This window comes from Rousettus aegyptiacus, unplaced genomic scaffold, assembly GCF_014176215.1.
Source record: "Rousettus aegyptiacus isolate mRouAeg1 unplaced genomic scaffold, mRouAeg1.p scaffold_m13_p_2, whole genome shotgun sequence".
NCBI classification, from domain to species: Eukaryota; Metazoa; Chordata; class Mammalia; order Chiroptera; family Pteropodidae; genus Rousettus; species Rousettus aegyptiacus.
The window spans coordinates 134,133,178-134,157,732 of record NW_023416295.1 but is presented as its reverse complement, the minus strand read 5'-3'; the positions used below and the strand labels follow the sequence as shown (position 1 = coordinate 134,157,732).

At 36.4% G+C, this 24,555-nt stretch overlaps 1 protein-coding gene and 1 pseudogene across 3 annotated transcripts in view; both read left to right on the top strand.

Annotated features, from left to right (window-relative positions):
• Positions 1-24,555, top strand: part of ANO6 (anoctamin 6) — a 164,907-nt gene that overhangs the window by 13,863 nt on the left and 126,489 nt on the right. Inside the window, exon 1 of one of the 3 annotated variants that reach the window (XM_016146445.2) lies at positions 3,883-4,049. The exons of the other annotated variants lie outside the window; for them this stretch is intronic. The gene's annotated coding sequence lies outside the window, so the exon portion shown is untranslated. Of the gene's footprint in view, positions 1-3,882; positions 4,050-24,555 lie in introns of those variants that run through there. 3 annotated transcript variants of the gene reach the window in all.
• On the top strand, positions 3,036-3,154 carry LOC118614545 (annotated as a pseudogene).

The window sequence follows — 24,555 nt, the reverse complement described above, 5'->3', positions numbered from 1 at the left end:
ATCTCTTCCAAACTGGGAATATTTTCTTTATAAATACCTTTGAGATTAAGTATATGAGATACTGCCATTAACCTTTGCCATGATTTTATTGGAACACCCTATTCCTAGTAGTGTTTATTTAGTCCAGTGGTATCTTTTAACATTTAAAAGTCATATTTTACATACAGTAAGTAAAATACACAGTTAACCATTCAGTTTACTGAGTTTTGACAATTGTATGACTACTACTCCAAACAAGATAGGCAGCAATTCCATCGCCTTTTTAAGTCAAACCTTCTCCCCACAATCCAGATGTCACATAATGACTTCTACTACCATAAATTGTTTTTTCCTGTTCTTGAACTTCAGATAAATGGAATCATATGGAACATAGTCTTTGGTGTGCCTGGCTTCTTGCACTTAGCATAATTTTTTTGGAGATTCATCCCTGTTTTTGTGGTTATCAGTAGTAGTCCAGTATATTTTACCTGTAAGAATACCTGGAAAAATATTTTTAATTAAATCTTGAAGTATTACATCTCTTATAGATGGCAAACTAAAAAAAGCAACCTTTTAAATCAGTTTTTACTTTAAATTCAAGTGGTTTGTTTTCCCTTTTTTTTTTTTTTTTGGGTCTTAGTTATTTTTGTAATCCCTTTAGCTGCTCACACAATGCCTTGCCCATAATAGGAAATCAGCAAAAGTTTTCTTAAGTTGGAAGGGAGTGTGTAAGAAAACTAACTCAGATCTCACTTTATATATATTCAGATTTTAATTTCCCTGCTGTGATGGTAAAACCCACCTACACTTTCATTCTGAGCATTAGTCCACTGACAATTTAACCAGTGAGTATAAAAGCAGCCCAGAGTGAACAGTGTGTGGATGCCTTTCTTAAGTGTAAGAAGTTTAAGTGTCATAATTCACTTTCCAGAAGGTCAGCTCTTATTGGTGTATTTTACTGGTAAAAATATTCCTTTTTTCGTAAAAATATTCCAAACAGATATTAGCCTCATTTGGTAACTGAATTGCTCTGAGAACAGAAAAGAGTGACGACCTACCCAAAACCAAGGAGCGATTCCATGTTGGTGCAAGGTATTAGATTCCAAAATATTTGTTCAAGCACATGTGTTCCAAGTTCCCAGAGAAGTTATTGACTCTGACGTTGGTTTCCCTTAAGGATGACTCATGATTTCTTGAGTCTGGTTTCTACTGTTAGTCACCTTCACTGCTTGGGTTAAGCAGGCTTTTAAACTCTGCCTGGATTCCAGCCTTTGCAGATTCCCTGCCCTTTGGCTTAGCTACACAGCAGTCTCTGGAACCAATTCTGACTCCAGGCAAAAAGGATTTTAAAATTCAAAATTTAGTATCGGTCCAGCAATAACCTTGTGTATGTGTTTCAGTTTTGATGATTCAGCTTTTCCTTTTTTGTCCCGAGTTGCCAAAACTTATTTCTCAGAAACATGCTTAAAACCTCAGTCTCTTTGTTCTTCAGGTCCCATCTTACTCTTGTCAATATCTCCTAATTGCTCCCATGCCCCGGAGATTAAGTGCTGCCCTACATGGCACTAACTGCCCGCTTCCTGTAGCAGACCCAGATAATAGCCTTCCTGTGTCCTCGGATTTAATAATATGAGCTGTACCTCTCTTTTCTTCCTCAGCTGTTATACCCCTGGTACCTTAAATCTCGGGCCCTGCTTTGTGATCAGAGTGCCGTATTTATTTTCATTCCATTTCATTAGTCATGACCTGCTGGCTGCTGTAAGTGGGGCTATGAGTAAGAGTGGAATACAGTTTCCTGCAGTAAGAGATAGGAGATTTAACTTCAGCCTGGCACCTAAGAAAGATCAAGTGTTTACTGGAATGTGGGAAAACCACCTCCTGGGCACAGTAGAAATTGGTGCCTGGCAGTAAACATTCTATTCCTAAAGCAGTTCCCCAATACAGAGAAGTGACCTATTTGAGCAGCAGGATATCTGAGCAGAGCTAGATAACACTCAGCAGCATTCCTAACACAGGCTGCGACTGTGAACCACCGCCCCCTATTCTTCAATATAGAAAATGGGCATTTTCCTCAATCTTGTGCACATACAGCTTTAAGAAAAGTCCTCCAGTCAGAATTTCCAGTTTTTGAAAGTGTGTTGGGAATCCAGAAAGTTGAGAACCACTCTCGGCTTTTTCCTTCCCTCCCTGACGCTGACGGCATTCCTGAACCAGCATGCCTGTGTGCCTCCACCTTTCTTGGTTACCACATCCTCTCTCAGGTGGCCTTCCTCCTGGCTCCTGCACTAGGTTTATCCCTGGGCACTTGATCCACTCTGGAGGCAGGCCTCATTCTTCCCAGGTAGCCTCCAAAGCCTGGATCTTTACCGAGCCAGGCCAACTGTCTTTGGAAGTGAAAAAGCCCATATATGTGAGGAAGAAGGGAAGGAGGAAGGAGGATCTTGTCTGCCTTAGGAGAGGGAAATTAGCTGTAGGCGAATGCGCAGGCAAAACAGACCTAGCCCTGTTGGGACAGAACTTAGAAGACATCTGGTTCAGATTTTAACGTAGAAAAAAGTGATAAATGCTGTGAATAGGTAAACTGTACAGTTTGTTGTCTGGCTTCTGACAGAGCTAGTGTGTGCCACTGAGATTTGTTTTATTAAGCTTTGTGAGCTTTCACACACGGGAAGTTCAAAATGGATTGAGAAAGGTTTCCTTCTGAACTTTTTTTTAAAAAACGAATAAGGTTACAGCGCTTCCCATGCCTTTAAAAAAAAAAAAAGTTGATTGTGACTTCTGACTTTTAATGAGAATAGGAAAGTATATGTTAATCATTATTTCACAAATATGGTTGACTCTTGAACAACACAAGGACCAGGAGCACTGACCCTTAGCACAGTTGAAAAGCCACATGTAACTTTTGACTTCCCCAAAACTTAACTACTAATAGCCCACTATTGACCTGAAGCCTTACTAATTACATGGTCAATTAACATATATTTTGTTATATGTATCATATACTGTAGTCTTATAATAAAGTAAGCTAGAGAAAAGAAAATATTAAGAAAATCATGGTCTGTGGCCATGCCACCCTGAACACGCCTGATCCCGTCTGATCTTGGAAGCTAAGCAGGGTCGGACCTGGTTAATACTTGGATGGGAGACCACCTAGGAAGACCAGATGCTGTAGATGTAAAGAAAAGAAAAAAATCAAAAATGGGAATATATTTACTATATTTATTGGAAAAAATCTGCTTATAAGTGGACCCATATAGTTCAAATCTGTGTTGTTCAAGGGTCAATTGTATATGTAGAAAATCCATCATCTGTGATTTCTGCCATATACTATTAGTTTGTTACTTTTTTTGTCCACAGTAGAGATTATATGGACAATAAAATAATAATTGTGGTAATAAATTACAGCTTTTCGGAGTGTAAGTGTATACATAGGTGTCACCTTGGCTGTGCATTTGAACTTTCAGAAGCAGTACATTCTTCATATCATCCAGCTATGACAACCTGGAATAAAGCATTTAATTTCTCTGCATATCTCTGTTTCCTGATATATAAAGTGTGATTGAATTTACCTGTTTCTTGGTCAAATTAGAGATGTTTATAGATAAATATTTTAATGCAATTAATTACTACAGATTAAATGGGAGAGATTCAGACATAGTCCTAATTGCCTTCTCATTTACAGCAAGTTACCTTCTAGAAATGTGCATTAGAGAGAATGTAACTTAAATTGAAACTCATTTCTCATAGAAATCGTGTAAGAAAGACTATACTAAGGGCTTTTTTGGTCCCGTGTTTTATAGAAATAATTAGAAATACCTTAATCTAATATAAATGCTACAAAATGCTTTCCTACTAACTTAAATTGATTGGACAGGGAAATATATTAATATAAAATCATATTTGATATTTGATGACAAAATACAAAAAGTTTCTGTTCACAGTCTCGTGATTCCTGCCTTATTTTTGTTGTAGCCTTTAGAAGATCAATGACTAAAGCCTTCACAGCTTGGTGGGATTCAGAAAGACTCTGACAGGAGAGCATCCGTCAGGTGTCCTTGAGGAGACGTGAGGTGGGTCTCCAGCATAAAAAAATGACCTTTTTAGGAAACTGACCAGGAAGATGCTGCTTGCTCTATTTCTTTTTTCTAAATTGCCCAAGCACTGGTACTACTTGAGTTCCTACCTTGGGGTCTGTGAGTCTAGATGGGTGGGGTCAAGTGAGTTCTTGAATCTCCTAAACTGGAAGGAAAATGTGTTTATTTGGGTGTTTTCAGGTCTCTGTTGAAAAGAATCTATAACTTTCATCAGATTTGATACAAAAGGACTGAATTGCCAGTTCAGTAAAACTGGGTAATTAAGTTACAGAATTCATGAGTTAAGGTTTCTTTAGCTGCACAGTGCTGTCAGAATGTTACCCAACACTGCTTCTTTTTGAAAATCTGTTTTCCTGTGCTGTCATCAGCTGCCACACTGACATTCCTTAAAGTCCACCTGCTTTATAATGTGTGCACTACAGTGGATGCCCTTAGGTAGTTTTATTGGCAGAAGACCAGAGAAGGAATAGACAATGTTATATTTTAAGATATATTTCTCAACTTTTAACTGCCCGTTTTAATTAGGAATCTTTGGTGGCAGGGGACAGAAAGCCAAACTGAATGGCCTGAATAATAGATTTTATTAGTGTAATAACCGAAATGTGCAGAGGTAGTTCTGCCTTCAGGAGCCAGCCAATCTCACCCTCACATTTCATAGAAAAGACACCCAACAGTTTCAGCTCTTCCCTTGAAGCTAAGTGATAGTGATGGTTTCCTATCTGTTAATTCCAGTATTCCATGTCATCCACAGGAAGAGAGTTCTGGTAACTTCTCTTCCCCAGAAATCATAGTAGATTGGCTTTTTCGGAGGGCTTCATTAAAGCTCTCTTTCTCCTTGGGTTGGTGGAGCAGCATTTCTTTATAAGAAATATATTTCCCTGGCTTAAACTGTTTTTTTACTATGTTACCGCAAATGTTTTTCAAATATCTCTGTAGTATAAAGCAGTAGAAAGGCTCATGGGAAGGATTTTCCGATGTTGAATAACTGAATTAAAATTTTTACTCTGCTACTCGCTTGCTCTACAATGTTAAATAAGTCTTTAAATCTCTGAGCTGTTTTTCCTCATTATAAAGATAAAATGGGGTAATGTTCATACAGGACTTAGTAGAGTGCCTGGGACTAGTAGTTGTTTACATTAGCCAAATTAGGCAAATATCATAATTTCAAATAAAATAATATGTACAAGTACTTAATAACAGGCATCCACGAACGGACCCACAGCTAATTACTATGCATATAGAATCAGTCTGTTTATTGTAATTTTGCATAGATTCTCTTGGGTAGGATTCTAGAAGTTAGACTGACATTTTAGTCAGAAAACCCCAAGAAGATTAAGCTGACAGAGATAGAATATGGTACATTAATATCATTAATAAGCATTACTTGTGTTACCGAATTTGGTCTGAAAATATCAGGAGGGAAATTAGCTTAAAGCACTGAATTTCAAAGCCTGTCTGAGCATAAATACACAAACAGTCTTTAATTGATTTTATTTCTTGGGTTACTTTTTTCAGTTTATACTGGGGCTCATTTTTCATAATTTTAGGAATAAATAAAAATGAATATATTAATTGACCTTTTACAATAAATAGTTCCAATCAGAATTGTTGAATCAGTGACATTCTTTGCAGCCAATGAGTACAAGAGTAAAACCTATTGAAAGTTTACTTTGTGGTTTTTGGTTTTCTTGCACTTTCCAGTGTAATCCTTTCTGAGTTCTTCAGAATTTTTTTAACCTCGGTTAATATGGTGCCTGAAATATTTCTACACTTGGGAATTCAAGTCAAAATAAACATTGCTAACTGTGAGGAAGGAGTAAAGGGGCTGAGGTTGTTGGGCTTTGAAAAAGAAAGCTGACCAGTAGCCTATAATAACGTAGAGCGGCCAGCTTGGGATATCGATGTGTAAGGATTCCTAATGGATTTAAGGAATTCATTCTTATAATTAATCTAATGGTTTAGATTATTAAACACTTAATGAGGTCCAAATATAGACTTTTCCCCTGAGAATATTTAAAAATAGACAAGACAGGGATTGGTCTGATACCATGTTTTGATATAGCCTTGCTTCCAGTAGGCGTGGACCCAACTTCACATGGGTCAGTTCCGTCCTACTTTCTAATGAAATCCATCAACTCAGGATTTATGAAATAAGTGTCTGCTCTATGCCTACAAGTGTTAAAAAGAAGGTGCATAAAAAGAGTAACATTAAGTGCTAGGTATAAATACATTTAATAGTTACAACAATGCTATTAGGTACTATTATAATACCCACTTTATGGATGATAAAATTAAAGGTCAGGAAAGTTAAATAATTCACTAAAGTCACACAGCAAGTAAATGGTGAAGGCAGGATTGGAACTTAGGCACAATCATTAAGCCAATTCCTGGACAGTCTGGAGATAGATAGAAGAATGAAAAAATGAAATAAGAATAGTATAAAAATTTGGTTAGTTAATGTACTGCGTAATTATAAATAGTTTACATAATCTGTAGAATCACATTGCCATTGCTTTTGTTTCATTGACTTGAAAATCCTAATTTCTGGGTAGAAGGCTGGTCTGGACATGGCAGTGAGTCTTTGGAGTTAATGGAAGAAAAAATTAGATACATATTTATGTATAGTTACTTTTTCCCCCTGGCTTGCATGTATAATGGCAATAACTTTATTTTGTGTAGCTGTGGCACTTTACAGTTAACAAAACACTTGAGTCTCACTTTATTACAGTAGTTACGTAGTTTGCAGAACATTCATTTTATGGATGAGGAAATGGAAGTGCTAAGTCACCCTAAACTTCTTACTGCCGTTACACTATTCAGTTACTCAGCTTAGAAAGCTTCCACCAAGTAATATTGCTGATTTTTGTGTGTGTGTCTATAGGGAATATACATGAGGTCATAAAGAAAATGTATTTAATGATAAATAAACTTAACAAGTAGGAATTTGCAGTCACTAAAGTCACACAGCAACCTGAAAGAAAAAGGTGGAAGACTGGCAAAAGTCATTTAAACAGAGGATTGTGCCACTACCTAGGAGATGTGGGTCCCCACTAAGTCAGTCTTAGAATGCTCCTCTAATTAAAGGAGACCTGGTCTGGGCCCATTTGGCTAGCCTTAGCTCAAAGTAAGACCTGCCTTTTATAATATTCTAATACTTCATTTTTAGAGGATGAGTCCATTGCAGAAATGGAAGCTGTTACCCTGAGTCAGAATTGTACTCCAGAGATGTAGCTCAGCCTCTCTGGTCCTCAAATCATCTTTTTTTTAGGGTGGTATTCTTAATTTATTGTTTTTAAATTTAGAGAGTAAAAGGAACATTTAATCACAGTCCGAAGTTTTGAAGTTTTGTGCTGGGTGTTTATCTGTTCATATTAAATATTTGAACATTTGGAGAGTTTAAAAATAATATTTGTTCTTAAGACATACTGGTTTTCTGAAGTATTACTGAGTTTGGTTATTTTATAAAACGTCATTTTTTTCAATTATAGTTGACTTTCAATATTATATTAGTTTCAGGTGTACAGCATAATGGTTAGACATTTATATAATTTACGAAGTGATTCCCCCCAATCCAATAAGTCTAGTAGCCACCTAGCACTGTACGTCATTATTACAATATTATTAACTATGTTTCATATGCTGTACTTTACATACCTGTGACTTTTTATAATTGGCAATTTATACTTCTTAATCCATTTACCTTTTCCACCCAGCCCCCCAACCACTCTCCCATCTGACAGCCATCAGTTCGTTCTGTGTCTATGAGTCTGTTTTATTTGTTTGTTTTTTAGATTCCACATATAAATGAAATCATGTAGTATTTGTCTTTGTCTGACTTATTTCATGTAGCAGAATACCTCCCCTCTGGGTCTATCCATGTTGTCACAAATGATAAGATTTCATTCTTTTTTATGACCAAGTAATATTCCATTACACACACATACATACACATACATACATATGTACATATATACATACGCACACACACACCATGTATTCTTTATCCAATTGTCTACTGATGGACACTTAGGTTGCTTCCATATCTAGGCTATTGTAAATAATACACCAGTGAACCTAGCGATGCATATATCATTTTGGATTAGTGTTTTGGATTTCTCTGGATAAATACCCAGCAGTGAAATTGCTAGGTCATATGGTAGTTCTACTTTTAATTTCGAGGAACCTCCATACTGTTTTCCGTAGTGGCTACACCAATTTGCAATCTTACCAACAGTACTCAAGGATTTCTTTTTCTCCACATTCTTGATTTATGATAATAGTCATTCTGACAAACGTGAGGCAGTATCCCATTGTGGTTTTAGTTTTCATTTCTCTGATGGTTTCTCTGATGATTAATGATGTCGAGCATCCTTACATGTGTCCGTTGGCCATCTGTATGTCCTCTTTGGAGAAATATCTATTTAGATCCTTTGTGTATTTTTTATCAGATTGTTTTTGGTATTCAGTTGTATGAGTTCTTTACAAATTTTGGATGTTAACCCCTTATCAGATGTCTCTTCTCCCATTCAGTAGGTTGTCTTTTCATTTTGTTGATGGTTTCCTTTGCTGTGCAAACACTTTTTAGTTTGATGTAGCCCCATGTGTTTATTTTTTCTTTTGTTTCCTTTGCCCGAGGAGATACATCCAAAAAGATATTTCTAAGAGCAGTGTCAGAGTTTAGTGCCTATGTTGTCTTCTCGGAGTTTTATGGTTTCGGGTCTCACATGTAAGTCTTTAATCCATTTTGAGTTTATTCTTGTATATAGTATAAAATTTATCTAGTTTTTTTTTTTAATTTTTTGCATTTATCAGTCCAGTTTTCCCAATGCCTTTTATTGAATAGACTTTCTTTACCCCCATTGTATATTCTTGCCTCCTTTGTCAGAGATTAACTGATCGTATAGGCGTGGATTTATTTCTAGGCTCTATTCTGTTCCATTGATCTGTGTGTCTGCTTTTATGCCAGTCCAATGCTGTATTGATTATTATAGCTTTGTAGTATAGTTTGATATCAGATAGTGTGATACCTCCACTTTGTTCTTTCTCAAGATTTCTGTGTCTATTCATGTTTTTTTGTGTGTGTGTGTGGTTCTATATAAATTTGAGGATTATTTGTTCTAGTTCTGTGAAAAAATGTCATTAGTATTTTGATAGGGATTGCACTGAATCTATAGATTGCTTTGGGATATCTCAAATTGTCTCAAAATCATGATATTATCTGTCAGTGGTACTATATAGGACTTTTTTTGTGAGAATAAAACCATAGAGAAGATGTTAAACTGAAAGACTTTGAGTGGCAAGCTGATAGAGCACCTTGTTCTCGCTGCTATAATGTCTTAGACCTAGAATGCCTTGTAAGTACAATAACTTAATTTGAACTGACGCTGCAGTTTCTTTATCAAAGAAGCCGAATAGCCAAGTGCGTGATTAAAAGCTATCATCAGATCATAGGAAAGAGTATATTACACAAGAAATTGGCATAATTTATATCATGTTCATGTCATAGTCATAAATGTTTTTAAAGCTGTGATCAGCATTTCACCTTGAGTAATTCTTCTGAGATGTTTCTTCCTTTGGATTACAATCTGAGATTTTAGATTTGGTTTATTAAATATCCCGCAAGTTGATAAACATTTGCAAATTTGTGAAAACTTTCGTAACATGATAGAACTCTTCTGATTCTTGAGGGTGCAGTCTTGCATTTGAAAATTTGTTTTGCTGAGGACAAATTCATTGGTAGGGCAAGGCATTCCCGTTTTAAGGCATTTGAGGGATCTTTTTTGTGTGTGCCATGGATAGAATATAGAGGATATAGGTTTGTTGAGGGAAGAAGAGGATATCAGTCAGGTAATAAACTTGATTTTTAAAAATCTTGACAATATTTTGTGTGAATTTAGAGTAAAGTTTCCTTGGGAGGAAAATGTTACTGATAATTGTCTAGATCATAGCCATTCATGGCCTTATGTCTTCTAGATACTTAGATACAGTTGCCTGCATGCCAATATCTTATCTACTTTTCCTTTTAAATGGCTGCCAGAACTTGTTTTTTAATCGTTGGAATTGTCTTCTTTTCTTTACTAATTAATAGTTTAATAATGCAGTATCTAATAGACCAAAGTACTTAAAGAGAAAACTTCTTGCTGAGTAGATCATTAATCGCAATTTCAGGTTCATATGGAGCCTAAAGAACACCTGAAATGTTTCCTGTAAACTCCGCACACATAAGGCTAACCTTGGGAAGCTCAGTGTTGCCTTTTAATACGTATTTCAGCTAAGGATATAAAACTCAAGAACTATATTACTGGGTCTAGTAAAAGGTCATATATTGTCTTAACAAGTTGGAGCAAAACACTGTACAGGTATTAGAGGAAAGTAACACTGAAGTTTACCTGAAGATATTTCATGTGAAATGGGAATAAAGAGATGAAATCTTATGCATACTTTTTGAAGCTAACACTGTTATCCACATTACAGAAGCATATTTCGATTAGAAGTTCTATTCCATACTCTCCCAATAGTAAATCTTTTCTAATTTCATCTAAGGAAATGTTTATGATAATGAAGAAAATATATCAGAATTATCCTTAACTTTTACAGGTAGGTAGAAGGTACAGTTTCGAAGATCATGCCCTGGTACTTTTTGAGTCAACCCAGTAACAGAATGAAAAGGTGAATGTGAGATGTGATGAAGCCAAGATGGGCTCTTTGAAAGAACAGCTGGGAGCCTGGAGACCTGGTTTCTAGTTTTAACTTGATTGCTAGTGACCTTGGACGCTAGTGACCAGTCTGGATCTCGGTTTCCTCAAAGGCTTAGTGACTTAAAGCAACAACCGTTTTATTATATCTTATGATTTTACACAGAGATTCAGCCAGTGTTTGGCTGAGTAGTGTTCAGCTGTCAGACAGTCTGGTCCAAGACATGTTCCTCTGACCTTGGCAGGGATGTCTGAAGGCTAGTTTCAGTTGGGGCTATTCATCAGAGTGGCTACATGTGGCCTCTTCAGCATGGTGGGCTCAGAGTAGTGGGACTTATTACATGGCGACTCAGGGCTCAGAGACTAGTGTTCCAGTGAACAAGACAGAAGCCGCATGGCGTCTTATGGCTTAGCCTTCATTTCCATCATACTCTCCTGGGGACTGGACAAGCTGGCCCAGATTCAAGGGGAGGGATAGAGCTTCCACCACCTACTGAGAGGAGTTTTCAAAGAATTGATGGCCGTATTTCAAAGTTGCTGTAATCCCATTTCGTGGATCGGAAAAGTGTGTTCAACTGTGGTAAAACCTGCTATTTTAAAGTTAGCCTTCTTGAACCCTTGACAAGATGGAAAAGTCATCCTTATGCCCCAGGAAGAAGTGCTAATGTCCAGAACGAACACCTTATTCTCCTTTCTTGCCCATTCTCCTGTAGTATTTGCTTATTTATTTGATTTTTTTAAAAAGACTTTTACATGTTCGGCCTACATCTTAGGGCCCTCCAACCACTGCTTCAGCTTTTATAATCACCCTTATTATTTAATATTAAGAATTCTGATAGCTCAAAAAGTAGAATTTAGAGCATTTTCTGTGGGCTTGACTTGGGGTAAGTGCACAGGACGTTTCTCAACCTTTTCATCTCCAACAAGTGGTTGCTTGAAGTAAAGAAGCATGTGATGCTGCTGGCTTCACCTGGCAGAGCACACAGACAATCATACAAAAAACCATTTTAGCGGTTGAAAATAGAGTAATATGTGATTAAACAGCCAACTGCTTGATTTGCTATATCACGTTTTCCATAATTTTGAAGTTAAGTGAAATACTTTGAACTCATTTCTCCCAGAGGCCTGTATTTTCCCTGAGTATAACAGGCAGTGTTGTACAGAAGTTATTTAAGCAAATATTACAGGAAACTAAACATGAACACATCTTTAGCTTCAAAGATGTTTCATCATTTTTTAAAAAGTCTAGGTGATTTTTTAAACTACTATTTTTTACTAGCTGTACTTTATAAGAAATGACATCTCTTCTTAGACAGGGGCACATGCTGAAATTTGGCTGGCAATCTGCTCTCGTTAAATACTCATTTCACTGCTACGAAGGAGTTTTGTTTCCCAGGCCCATAAAGCTTAATATCGTCGGAGTGTAAAACCATAAAAGCGGTGCAGTTGGACACAGGTGGGGAACAGCCTTCGCAGTATGCAATTTACCCTTTTATTAAGCCAGAACATTCTCATGTTTTTCTGAGGCTCAAAGTTAGCCAAAAGGAGGCAGTGGAAAAGCATGTATTTTATTTTTTTAAAATGTTATTTTATTATGCTTTATATATAATTGTTTGGTCATTGACATACTTAAATATAAATATTGGCTCTGAGGGCAAATTACAGGATGTGATCTTAATCTCTTTCTCTAAATTAGCTCTGGAGATTTGTGAAAACCTTCATGCAACAGGCAAGTGTCACGATTCCTCACATGTTTGTATGTTTATATCTTTTGAGACTTCAGAGAAAAAAGTTACCACTGTGTTTTTCTTGCTTACTCTCTGTGAAGACTGACAATTAATAATGAACATTTTTATTAAAAGCTTATCTTGTCTACTTTTTAAATTCCCTACCATACTTGTTCTGCCAATAAATTACTTTACTAATAGTGAGAAGTTCTGCAGACTGGTATAACATGTATTAAGATCCTTAACCAAGAGTAGGGAGCGTTCTATAATTCAGGCTGTTTAATATCACATTTGTTTAATTACATGAGTATTGCATTGTCACTGGAAGAAAATGAGGATATACGGAGAAAGAAAAAAATGATAGCACCTGAAGATAATGTCTGCTAACATTTTCATTTGTATCAGAAGTGAAATAAAAAACATTTAATAGCCAATATGTCACATGCACCTACTAATCAGAATGGACTCTGGCCTCACACAACACGTGGCATCTGATAAAAACTGGTTTTGGATTGTATCTTCTGGATATTTTCCCATGCGTACATAGACATGCAAATATTTTAAAGAATTAGCTTTCTTACCATGGCCCCTCAAAAAGTGTCTGGAATGTGTCCAGACTGATTTGACCTAATTAAACCCATATTATAAGAAATAGAAGTTGAGTCCACAGAATTGAAAAATGAAATTGTTTACCTGTTTGTTTGTTTGTAAATTTACTCTAGACTTAGCTTGTTAAACATATAATAATGGAAGAATTCCATTTAGTAAATGTAAAATGATGTGTACTTCCTTTTAAAGGCTGAGCACATCTTAGGAAAAGAAGCGTAGCCTAAAAGACTCTCCTCCTGCTCGTTCCCTCTGGGCTTCCCCAAGTGAAGTCAGTGGGAGTCCAGACTTGCTCATCATCTCTCTTCAAGCCCCCTGCCACTGATCCATTTTCAGAGAAGAGAAAATAGAATAGAAAATAAAATAGAAATCTTAAACGTATAAACTTATTTGTTGTTCAGAAATAATTTATGAGAGACATGTTGATGCTACTAATAATGACAAAATGTGAAATGGGAGTTCATGGAAGAAGCACACCACTGAAAAAGTTCGAGGATTCCTCTAAATCTTCACATGGTTACAAATTAGGAGATATACAATATCATTAACATCCTGGAATTAGGTGATTAACCTCTTACAACATTAAAATGTGAAAATGTATAATTAAAGTATTCCTTAATGAATGCCTCAGAAGTTATATGAATGTGTTAGATTGCTTTGAGTCAGTTGTTATTTTGATTATAGGCGCACACCAATATCGTAGTTCCCTCGTCTGTGAAATGAGGGCTTTAGACTAAACTGTGTCCAAGATTCCTCCTAGTTTGTTGATTCCATAATTGTATATTAATAACTCCTATAAGGAGGTATTAATGTTTGCTTTACCCTTTAGATTTGCAAAAGCTTTTCAGAACTTTCCATGCAATAATTCCAGAAAATTCACCAATTTTATCCTTGAGGAGGTTGATAGTACAGAAAGGAGAAGACGGTAGGGAAAGACATTACAGTTCGGCAAGCCAGAGGAAGGTTACTCCAGGATTTTGGAGACCCAAATTTGTTACACCTTCTGAAAGTGGGCCAAGAAATAGGGAGAGAGAGGAGGATGGAGATGTTGTTGGTGATTATTACCTGGGGAGGCAGTACCTGCTAGATCATGGCTTTGGCCCAGTGACAATTACTTTTCCTGTCATATTTTCATATACTATCATGTGTAGCCAAAGAATCTAGGCCATAAAACTGTGCAGTTGGATGTTTTGACTGTATCTCCATTGTTTTTACTGTGATCTATGGGGAAACATTTAACTTGGTGGGTTATTTATTTATGGGCTTATTTTTGTACCTGTTGCTGAGTTTACTGAAAGCCTACCATCATCAGACACTACCATGACAAAAAGGAGCATCAGTATGAGTCAGAATATCTGGTCCAGTCCTATGTCCATCCCACACTAGCCGTGGACTAATAATTGTCTTTTATTTCACCAAAAGCATACACAGATCTTATATTTTAATTATGGCATGCTAAAAATATGGTACTATGAGAGAACTGATTATTAATTAGACCTCAACTCTGAAATCTGAGTTAATTTTTGTTTCATGCAAAGCCCACAAAATAGATGATAATTATAATGATGGTGATAATTATAATAATAAATGAGCTAATCTTATTGAGCCAGGCACTCTTCTGAGTACATTAACGCATTTACTCCTCACAACAACCTTGGTTGGTAGGTACAGTTATGATTCCAATTTTACATATGAAGAAACTTAGGCACAGAAAAATGAAGTAACTTACCAAGGTCATATAACTAATTAGCAAGTGGCTGAGCTGGGGATTCAACCAAGGCCACCTGGTTCCAGAATCCATGCCCTTGACCATTGTGCAGTGCTCTCTCCCAGAAGATAGGGCTGCATAGGATTGGACAAGTTTGTTGACAGAATCATAGATACTACAACTGCTTGTACTTACAAAACAAACTTTTAATTATCACATTTAAGTTTGGTTTTGGAAAATAATATAAGTACAGTTTAGTTTCCGTAATTTGTTTCTTTTTAAATTTGGCTGATCAAGTGTTTATCACACTTTGGAGTGAACATAAAATGATGATATTTAACTCTTTTTTGCTAGATATACTTATGATTAAATGAACTGTGGATATTTCCCACTATTACAAAAGGGAAGGATTAGACCTTGTTATCAGTTGAAAATGAAGTAGAGATATCCACTATGGCCAAGTTCTTCTATGAACAAATAAACTCAGTATATTTGAGTGCATAAAAGCAAGATTTTCTGATTGTTATTTTATTATCCATTTTTATCTGAATGTCACATTAAATAATTACATCTTACATAACTTGATCAAGGTTTGAGTCATTAAATTTTTAAATTCCTTATATATTTTATTGAGAATAAGGTACTTTAATTTTTTTAAAGTATAGTTGACATACAATATTATATTAATTTCAGGTATACAACATAATGATTTGACATTTATTTACCTTACAATGGGATCACAATAATTCCAGTAACCATATGTTACCATACAGAGTAATTATGGTATTATTGACTATATTCCTTATGATGTATATCACATCTCTGTGACTTATTTTGTTAAAATGGAAATTTTGTACCTTTTATTCCCCTTCACCTTTTTATCTATCCCTCCACCCCCTTCTGTCTTGCAGCTATCAGTTCTCTCTATCTGTGAGTCTGTTTCTGTTTTTTTTTGTTCATTTGTTTTTTTAGATTCCATATATAAGTGAAACTTTATGGTATTTGTCTTTCTCTGACTTATTTCACTTAGCCTAGTGCACTCTAGGTCCATCCACATTGTCACATGACAACATTTTGTTCTTTTTTATTGCTGAGTAATATTCCGTGTGTGTGTGTGTGTGTGTGTGTGTGTGTGTGTGTGTGTGTTACATCTTTATCCATTCATCTATATATAGACACCTAGGTTACTTTCATATCTTGGTTATTATAAATAATGTTGCAGTGAACATAGGTGTGCATGTATCTTTTTGAATCTGTTTTCATTTTCTTCAGGCAAATACTCAGAAGTAGAATTGCTGGGTCATATGGTAGTTCTATTTTTTAGTTTTTTGAGGACCCTCCATTCCATTTCTATAGTGGCTGCGCTAATTTACAAGCCCACCAGCAGTGCACAAGGGTTCTCTTTTCTCTACATCCTCGCCAGCCAGCGAGCGTTTATTTCTGGGCTCTCTGTTCTGTTCCTTTGATCTGTACCTGTACTTGTGCCAGTACCATATTGTTTTGATTACAGGATACCTCCAACTTTGTTGTTTTTTCTCAAGATTGCTGTGGTTTTTCAGGGTCTTCTGTGGTTTCATATAAATTCGATAATTATTCTAGTTTTATGAAAAATGCCATTAGTATTTTTGATAGGGATTGCATAGAATCTGTGGTTTGCTTTATGTAGTATGAATGTTTTGACAGTACTAATATTTCTGATCCTTGACCATGATATATGCTTTCATTTATTTGTGTCATCTTCAATTTATCAATGACTTATAGTTTTCAAAATACAGGTCTTTCTCCTCCTTGCTTAAATTTATTCCTAGTTGTAAATGGGACTGTTATCTTAATTTTGCTTTCTGATAGTTCATTATTGGTGTATAAACTACAATTTCTGCATATTTTGTATCCTGTAACTTTACTGAATTCATTTATTAGTTCTAATATTTTTTTGGTGGAGTCTTCAGGGTTTTCTACATGATATCACATCCTATGCAAATAGTGACAGTTTTACTTCTTTCCTTTTTCTTCTGATTGCTGTGGCTGGGACTTCCAATACTGTATTGAATAAAATTGGTGAGAGTGGATATCTCCATCTCGTTTCTGATCTTAGAGGAAAAGTTTTCAGTTTTTCCCTGTTGAATGTGATGTTAACTTTGAGTTTGTCATATATAGCCTTTATTATGTTGAGGTATATTTCTTCTATATCCATTTTGTTGTGAGGTATTTTTAAATCATAAATGGATATTGAATTTTGTCAAATGCTTTTTCTGTATCTGAGATGATCATATGATTTTTATCCTTGCTTTTGTTAATGTGATATATTAAATTGATTGATTGGCAGGTATTGAACTATCCTTGTGTTCCCGGAAGAAATCCCACTTAATCATGGTGTATAATCATTTTAATATATTGTTGAATTTGTTTTGCTAATATTTTGTGGAGAATTTTTGCATCTATGTTCATTAAAGATACTGGCCTGTAATTTTTTTTCTTAGTATCTTTGTCTGATTTTGATATCACAGTAACACTGGCCTTGTAAAATGAGTTTGGAAGCATTTCCTTCTCAGCAGTTTTTTGGAATAGTTTGACAAAGATAGGTATTATTCTTTAAATGTTTGGAATAATTCACCTGTGAAGCCATCTTGTCTTGGACTTTTGTTTTTTGGGAAATTTTTTTTTTAATTAGTGATTCAATTTTGTTACTAGTAATCATTCTATTAAGATTTTCTGTTTCTTCCTGGCTTAGTCTTGGAGGGGTGTATGTTTCTTGAAATTTATCTATTTTTTCTAGGTTGTACAGACATTGGCCTATAACTGTTTGTAGAGTGTTTTTATGATCTCTGTATTTCTGTAGTGTTGGTTGTAACTTCTCTTTCATTCCTTATCTTATTTATTTGAGCCTCTTTTTTTCCTGATGAGTTTGGCTAAAGGTTTATCACTTTTGTTTGTCTTTTCAAAAAACCAGCTCTTAGTCTCATTGACCCTTAAGATTATTTTTAGTTTCTATTTTCTTTTTCTGCTCTGATCTTTATTTTATCCTTTCTTCCATTAACTTCGAATTTTGGTTGTTTCTCCTTCTCTAGTTCCTTTGGTACTAAAGTATTCTCCCTCTTCCTTGTAATTCTTTCCTCAAAGAAAAGCAGGAATGTTTCTGGACAAGGTAGTAATGGACATTACTTCTTGGATATTATTTCTAATGGAACCATCATGGAATCATAGGATTCCTCTTTAGGAAGAATCACCCCAAATTCATTTCTGGTTTATTAAATTACAGTTTTATTAAATTAGTCTCTACTAGTTGTGGCTCCCAGTTCGAGGTGGTGCTTTAGAGAGGGAATTTGATTCCATCATCTCTTCTTGGATAGGTTGATCTTACACCTTCTTCTGGTCCCAGGTCTCTCCATGATAGTCTCGAAGTTACTACATCTCTTCCTACGATCCAGATGCCTTCAAGTTGAGTGTGCACATTGTGGACACATATACACACATGCATACTGTTGACAAAGATGACAGAAGATGTAGAATTCATATTGTTTTGCATTTCCTGGCTTTACTGAACACTGCCATAGAAAACATTTCAGATTCTGGTGCTTTCTTGGCTTTCTAAACCACATTTACCTAAGACAGCAAAGGTAATTTATTTTCATATCTGTCTGTTGGTACCTTGGAAGAGCTAGTGTTTTCTATTTATTTGATTGTTACTACTGTTAATCATTACAAAAATCTTATTATTACCGCCCATATATAAATCAAGGAAAACAAATTTGATTTTAAGCATTCTAATGTGGTTTAAAAATTCATGAATAGAGGAAACTTTTTATGCAAATGTAAGCAACTGACAGAATAAATATGGGCACAAACTCTTGCTATTATAATCATCTTTTGACCTCAGCCACCCTGTGTATAGCCCAAGTAATGACTGTTTGATATTTATTATAAAGCATATTAAATTCCTTGATTAACTGAACCTTTCATTTCTCTTTTTTGTTTCATGTAGCAGTGAAAATAGATTGTTCTATTATCATTCTTGCCAGGAAATTTATAAAATGCATAAAATTACTCATAAATGTATTTTAAACTGGAGATATATTAATGTATTATTGGGTGTACTGAGCAGAAAACATTTCTTTTCACATTTGAATGGCAGGCACATGATTATAAATTCACTTCCTACTAAATATTAATCATCAACTCCATATGGCTGGTGGATAGAGCACAGAGAGGCAGCCAGGAGATATCAATTCTTACCCTCATCATGGACTTTTATGTGATTTTAATATTTAAAATTTAGTGACCTCTAAATTAAAAAAAAGTCATTCTTCTTAAGAGGTCCAAGGGCAATATGGTCTCAAGGTGTGTTATTATTCCTTCTGCTCCCTTCCTGGCTACTGTGATCTGGGCTCAGTTGTTCCTCTTCCTGCATCTGACTGTTCCTTCTTGGTGTCTTGCTTCCTCTGCTCGACTTAAAACACTTGTGTTACTTCGAGTGCCAACCTTGGTCCACCTGTGTTCTCTCACTCCACTGTGCATGTTTTCTGAGGGTGTTCTCATTCATACTTGCAGTTTATAGGTTCTGGCCTGTCCTTGGACTTTAGGGCCCTCTCCAGGCTATCGCTACCAGAATGCCACCCCGCCCCACCCCCATCACCATTTCCTTTACTCTCATTCACCTTGTTACTTGCATCCCACCTGTCCTGTGACCTTCTCAGTCTGGTTTGCCACTGACTCCCTAGCACTCTGCAAAGCCCCTGGCAGAGGATAGGCACTTGGAATGTGTTCAGTGGTTTGATGCTCACAGTTGAACTCATTATTCTCTGCACTCCCAACCCTGCCACACACACACGCACTCTGAACAATGCATCTCTTTCCTGTGTTCTCTCAATGAATGGCATCCACCATCCAGTCTTCCCTAACTTCTCTCATAACATCACCTTACATTTTTCCCTCCACATCCAGTCCTTTACACTCTGCCTTCCGTGTTTTCTGAGTCCAGTCCCTCCCCTTCACTCCAAATATCACTACCCTGGTCCTAGGCCTTTGTGTCTCTCACCTGGATTGTGGCCATATCTCTTAGTTTGTGTTTTGACCTTCCCATCTTGTTTTATCAAATTCATCCTTCTTCATACTGTTGCCAGATGAATCTCTCCAAAGTACATCTGAACATGTCACCCTCTTAAATTTATAAGACTTCAATGAAGAAAACTGTAAACTTTACCAAGACTGCAAGAAAAAAAAAAAAAGATTGAAATAAATACTAGGTTTTCCTGTGCTTCATGCATAGGAAGACGATACAGTCACGTGTTCATGCTTTCCAGGTTTATTTTTTTCAGTTTATTACCAGGCTAATCAAGATCAGGATTTTTCTGAGAAGATTGGATGAAATAATTCACTCATGTTATAAATTAAATGAGTGAGGATAAATAGAGCTTGAAGTGTAAGAATATGGTCTTTGCAGTAACAAAACTTGGTGTTAATACTCAGCTCTGCTACGTATTAGCTGCATGACCTGGGACAATAGTGCCCCTACCACTTTCCTATGCCTTTCTCTTTAAAATGGGATTATATTAGGAAATTCCTCTAAAAATTTTTGGGAGGATTAAGTACCATAATGACAGAATTCTTGTAGTGCATTTAGCACAATGTCTGGTACCTAGTCAATGCTTAATAAACGTTAGCAGAATCAGAGTAACACGAAAACCACCATCACATGCATACATGTTTACCTAACACATAAAGATGAAAGAATAGTAATAGTGGTTGTCTCTATATGGTATTATACATTTTTCTCATTTGTGTTTTTTCTCTATTTTCTCCAATTATCATTTGTTACTTTTTAAGTAAAAAATAAAATCTAGTGACTTCCCACCTTTATGCAATAAATTCAAGCTCCCTTATACCTCATTCAGTGCCCTCCAAACCTTATTCGTCTCCTTACAACTTCTTCCTGCCTACCTTTTTAGTGATCACAAATCCCAAATTCCTTTATTCCCTGCATATACTCTTTCCTGCTTGCATACCTGCCTTGCTGTCATCTCTGCCTGTAATATCCACTCCTAACTTCATCTAATTTATCACTGTTCCTCTTTACAAGATTTAGCTTAAAATCAATCACTCATTCCATTAGGTTCATGTGTTAAAATTATTTGATTTTGTCTGTTTCTCTCAATGGAGTATTTTCCTCCTAAATGAAGACTTTACCAGAAACTGGAAATGTAAGATGATCGAATTATAATCCGTGTCCTCGGGTTGCTTATAATCCAGCAGAAAGAGAAAGTCATGTAAATACATGAAGATCATAAATATTATAGGATCTCTGAGACAAGTACCCGAAGAGTATAGTAGGGCAGAAAGAAAGGTTCAGTTAGTCCCTCTTGGGGGGATAAATGAGTAAAGTGTTCAGAATGTTTTTATTTAAGAGGTGATGTGCTGCTGAGTAGGTGTTTCCTGGGCAGAAAACTTGATGACAGACGTTCCAGGCAGGGCATGGTCCAACATTCGGTATGATAATGAGTTGAGTTTGGGGTGGGGTCCCCATGGTGCTTGGCACATGTTAGAAGCTCAAAAACATCCAAAGTGAGCACCATGCCCCCTCCTGGTATCTGTATATGGGCCTTGAGGATTTGTGAATCCCCTGAAGTTGTATACGCTGTTTTATGTTTATATGTTTCTGAGAATTTTTCTGGAAGAGGATCCTTGAATTTCATCAGATTTTCCAAAAGCATTGCATAGCCTATGAAAAGTTAAAACCACTCTTTTTACAAATATCATACCACTAGAAATGGGTGAGGTAAGGGGCAGAGGATAGAAAATAATTTGAAGATAAATTGTCCCCAGCTGCAGCTGGCAGGACGCACCTGAGCATCCACAGGGCACTTAACCTGCTGGAGTCATTGAGGTCTCAATGGACATTTCTGGTAATGGTTTCACATACTCTTTTCTAGGTCCTTTCAGCAACTCTCCAGGGTAGGAAACATTATGGGGTTGAAAGACTCTGAGAGAATGGAAGCACCATATGTTTTATTCTGAAAATAAAGTGAGGAAGTAAATATGTGAAGAGAAGAAAGTAGATACAGTAACCAAAGCAGTTCAGTGGCAATGGTATTAAATAGACTGCATTAAAAGACTGCAACAGCCTTAACCCCCCAGAGACTCTATAGTCAGCTCATTCATTCCTCAGCATCAGTAAAGAGATGTGTGAATTATCCAACTATTAGAATCCTGCCCAGGCAGATCCTCTGCCCTGCTGTGCAGCTGCAATAATACCCTGCACCTACCTTTGTTCTAGAAAATATTGCACTGTGGTGTAATTGTTGATATTCTTTTCTTCTGCAAGGCAAGACTGGCTTATTTTTAAATGTCCAGCATTTAGCCCTGGGCTAAGTATGCGTTTATCCAAAGAATGAACTCAAGCTTTCTAGCGTGAAGGTAGTGGAGTTTGTGCGTGGTTCAGCCAGCACAAAGATAACCCCACACAGCACAGCTGAAGATTTCCATTATCCTTTGCCCAGTGAGGCACTTGGATAAAAATGTTAGTCAAGGAAGAAAGCAGATCTTCTGCAAGGATAGGGGCTGCTCTTTTGAAGGGAGAGGTTTGTCACAGTGTCCAGTCTGACGGAATCAGAGGCTGTCAGTTTGGTAAACAAATATCGATAACCACAAGACAAAGCAAAGGACAAAGGTTACTCTAGTAGACATGGAGGGCACTGTTGATCACACTCGGATCTGGCTCAGGAGCACCCACCCACACAGCCCCATCCGTCACCCGAAATCAAGTAAGCTTCAGAAGCATCATGATTCATTGTATTTTTCAAAGCTCTTCGCTAGGATGCATGAATCAGGCGCCTACTTTCGTGAGCTCAGCCCTGTCCGGGCAGATTTGGGGAATCCCCAACTAACAGAATGTCGTGGGCAGTGGGATAGGGGAAGCTTGCAGAGGGCTCAGAGGAGCCACAAACATAAAGATTTTAAAATGGGAATGTTGAAGAAGAAACTGAAGTGTGTGCTCATGATCTCAGATGTAGTAAATACAGAGAATAGTGATTAGTATTTTCTAATTACTGAGGAACAAGGAATAGGAAAATTGTTTTGAACTGTATCATGAAGGCTTCTGAATTGATGGGGTGAATTCGAAGATCGTTGAAAGTATCTTCCTATGTTCCTATCATGTTAACTTTATGACTTTTAGATACTTGGTCATTTTTAGCATTCAAGTCCTTTACACTGTTCTTTTCCCAGATTAGACACTTGATCTAAAGACTGCAGGTTCGGATTTTTCTTGGTCTCTGATTTGCCAACATCATCCCATTTAATACGCAAGGGGTAGGTATGATTATCCCCATTTATTTGTGAGGAAACTGAGGCCAGGAGCACTCAATACGACAATTGCAAGTGGCAGTCCCAGGTCTGTATTATATGTTACTTCAGTCCTGAGTCTTCGTGACTCTAATAAAAGTCTTGCTTCTGGTTTATCTGCAAATGTGACAAATCTAGTGTTTAGTGAGGCTATCTTGATGCCTCATTTTCTAGAAGGTATTTCAGACTGGTCCGTTCTGTGTTCTGAAAGCCTTCACCTCTAGAACAAGTGTATATTCGATCCATTTTGGCACTTGTATGTCCAAAACAATTATCTGTTACTACTCAGTCTGTACAGAACATACTTATGGAGGAGCAAATTTGTAATGCCTCCTTTCTGGCATAGCAAAAAGAAAAAAAAAATACATTCCAATATCATAAGGATAAAATCTGAACTCCACTGGCATGCCTTTGGATTGTCTCCACAGTGAAGGTAAGTATAAATGGTGTGCAGTTTACAAGAACATCAAGAATCATAGCAAGGTGAATGGTTCCCACCTAGTAAACCTGCTGGTCACCAAACCTTCCCATCCCTGACATCTGCTGTGCCCCATCTTTTTCTGATTATAAGCGTTATATGTGGACCATTACTGATATTTTAGAAAATAAAGAAAATTGCAAATCAAAAATCATCCCTAATGCTACTGCAGAAAGATAAACCAAACATACCTTAGTATGTTTCTTTTCAGCCTTTTAAAATTCAGATGTAATTTTATACAGCTTAGACATATAGTATCCTGTCTTTTTGCCTCATAAGCATTTTCTTATTGTGGTAAAATATATGTAACAGAAACTTGACCATTTTACCCATTTCCAAATGTATAATTTAGTGATTTCAAGTATATTCACAGTGCTGTGCAACCATCACCACTATTCAGCTCCATAACTTTTTCATCATCATTTCTCTGTATTTAAAAATGCTCTACAAACCACATTTAATAGCTGCATAATACTCCATCCTGTAGAATTTACCCGAAAGCATTCCTTGCAAACTTAAACAGATACTTATTTTGTGTTCACTGTGAGGTAGACCTTATGGCTAATGCAGTGAACTAAACGTGGTCTTTGCTCTCTAAGACCTTAAATCGAGTAGAGGAAATGGCTGTAAGTGGGTAGTTTGAGTCCTATAGAGCATCTAGGAGGAGAACCTTGATGTGTATTTTATATCATTATTATTTGATTATTGCACATCTAGTGTGTAGCAGATTTTTTCCTGTTATAAATAATGTTGTGACATAGTTTTAGGTATATATGTTCAAATTTCAGATTGTTTTGTGAAGAATGTGGAAAGTGGAATTACTGGACTACTTATTGTAAAAAGGCAGTAAGAGGCGTTCTTTTAGAATGCTGATTATTGTTATCCACTGTGCAGTTCTCAAAATCAGGACTTACCCCCAAACATTTCTTTT